Genomic DNA, 2,480 nt, shown 5'->3' with positions numbered 1-2,480 from the left:
TGGTTGGATATAAGAAAAAAAGAACAAAAAGAGGCCATGCAGCCTCTTTGCCATCTGCCACCGATAGCAAAGGGGTCTTTGCCGTTAGCTGCAGACGGCAAAGGGGCCATGTGGCAGCAACCTGGGAGCACTGGGGCTAACCAAGTTGGTCACTTTGTTGTCTGTGGCAGGCATCAAAGAGCGGTTGTTTGCCATATGTGGTAGAGGGCAAAAGAGTGGGGAGTAGTGACGTGCCAGCTGATGTTAGAAAGCAGACGACAAAGGGGAGGGCATCTTTGTCGTACGCTGGTAGATGACAAAGCCTCCCGTTAGCCACCTAACGGGGCTAACGTCTATTCTTTGCTGTCTGCCACCGACGACAACAACCCTTTGTCGTCTGTTGTCAGAAAGCAAACGACAAAGAAGCTGTTTACCATAGCTTGCTTTGTCGGGCATGTTTGCCGTCGGTGGCTGATGGCAAAGACCTTTACCATCCTCTTTGTGGTCCTTTGGCGTCTGCCATGGCAGGCAGACGGCAAAGTAGCTGATTCCTGTAGTGATTGGATCTATTTACGCAATGTTGGCTCTCTTCTACCGTTTCCTTGATCAACTTAATCTGATTGGGGTTTCGCTAATGTTTCCAAACTCCTAAGTGCTAGCTCCTATAGCAAAGGCATTTCCCTAAGGGGAATGCTACATTTTAACCTTGGTCAAGTTTTTCCTGTTTGTTTTTTCTTGTTTTGCAGGTTGATGATCTGGAAGAAAGAAGCAAAAGATGAAGAACTAGATAGTTTAGTATAGGTTTAGTTTAGGACTTTTCCTTTCTTATTTTTATTTCTTTTTCCTCTAAGTTTAATTCCTAAATGCTTATAATTGACATTTATATTAGTAAAGTCTATTGTTTATTATTTAGAACAAATAACTGTAATGTTTCATTTATTATGAATATAGTTTCTTTTATTCAATTTTTGCAATATCACTTGTATTATTTATTCATGAATATAGGTTTGCATCTATGCACCTATGCCTATGGCAAAGCTGTCGACATACATGCCATGTGGTAGCTCCTAGCTGAGGACTATGCCTATGGAAAAGCCGGCATAGTCCTGCCATGTGGCAGCTCCTGGTTGGTCGGACTTAGCGATGGTGCTGTTAGCTGCCGTCTCGTTCTATTTTTGCCAACGGTTGTACGAAAGCCATCGGCATAGGTAGCTATGCCGATGGCTTTACTATGCCGATGGCCTGACAAGACTACGGCGAGGAGATCGACGCCGACGGGGGTATGCTGACGGTTTCCATCGACATAGGACTATGAGGCCTTCGGCATAGACCCTGATTCCGGTAGTGTTGGGAAGCATACAACAGAGGGAAAAGAAGAATGCAGTGACAATTGGTACACATTATACTTCAGAGATGAGGACAGAGACACATCATATTAGTAAACCAAAACTGTATAAATAGGCCTAGATTATGTAGTTAATACAACATTGGAGTATTCTGTAAGTATTCAACATCTATATTTTGTAGGCTGTACACAACAATGTTGGAGCAGACATGATGTATAGAAAAGAAAACTCTAAGGAACCATCAGCCAGGCCATGCAGGAAAAACACATGATGGTATACTGGTCATGTATTCAGCCTAAACTCACTGTACACGTTGCTTCCGCATGGATCAACTACCCAACACACTGAACCACCATATTTTCGGAACAAGCTTCGGACACAAAGAAAGAACGAGGTCTTGAAGAGAGTATGGTAATTCTTCCACCCGTTGAAGTAGTTCCCAGTTACAACCTTGTAGCTTGGCCTCTGCTTCACCAATGTGTGGTACTCTAGGACCCTGGCACTATAGCTGATGTATGCCTCATGTAGGTCAAGAAGGGTTATGCATGCAAGAATGTCAATGAACATCGAATCAGCCGGTGAGAATCACTAAACTCTTCCTCACTCTTCTACATAGTCTCAGAATCCTTCGGTCTATCTATGGTCTCATAAGCATCACGGAGACTGACATGGTACATGCTAGCTAAATCTGGGGCTTCAGCCAACCGAGCAATCAACACCCAAAGTATGAACTTGGAGACAAATGCACGACACCTACTTTAGTGGGGTGGGAGTTAGTGTGAACTGTGAACATCTTAAGATTCCAATAATTGACTTTATGCATCCATTGGAGAACCTCAATATCCACCGGCTGGATTTCACTGCTTAGCATAGAGATAAAGTGCCAAAGTTTAGGAAGAAATTAGAAGGAAGGGCCCTCAGTATTTTCATGTGAATTTCTGATGGTAATGATGTTTGAATATTGTGAAGAAAGAGCCCAAAGTGTGTGCTCTAAGTATGAGCTGCTAGCAATTTGGTTAGATTCTACAATAGTAAACTAAGGTGAAGTGTTCTGTCCGTGCTTGGATGTATTCCTTCGATCATGATTTTTCCTAGTAAAATCCAAATGGCAGAGAGCGGGGAGTGATCAATAGAAGTAGGGAGTAATAGGCGGCC

General features: G+C 43.2%; 1 pseudogene; it reads right to left on the bottom strand.

Moving 5' to 3' along the window:
- Window positions 1–1,607: 1,607 nt before the first annotated feature.
- LOC119361079 lies at window positions 1,608–2,196 on the bottom strand (annotated as a pseudogene).
- Window positions 2,197–2,480: the final 284 nt, after the last annotated feature.

Source organism: Triticum dicoccoides, chromosome 2B (genome assembly GCF_002162155.2).
Source record: "Triticum dicoccoides isolate Atlit2015 ecotype Zavitan chromosome 2B, WEW_v2.0, whole genome shotgun sequence".
Taxonomy (NCBI): domain Eukaryota; kingdom Viridiplantae; phylum Streptophyta; class Magnoliopsida; order Poales; family Poaceae; genus Triticum; species Triticum dicoccoides.
Note: the sequence above shows the minus strand (reverse complement) of the source record. Positions and strands in the feature narration are given on the sequence as shown.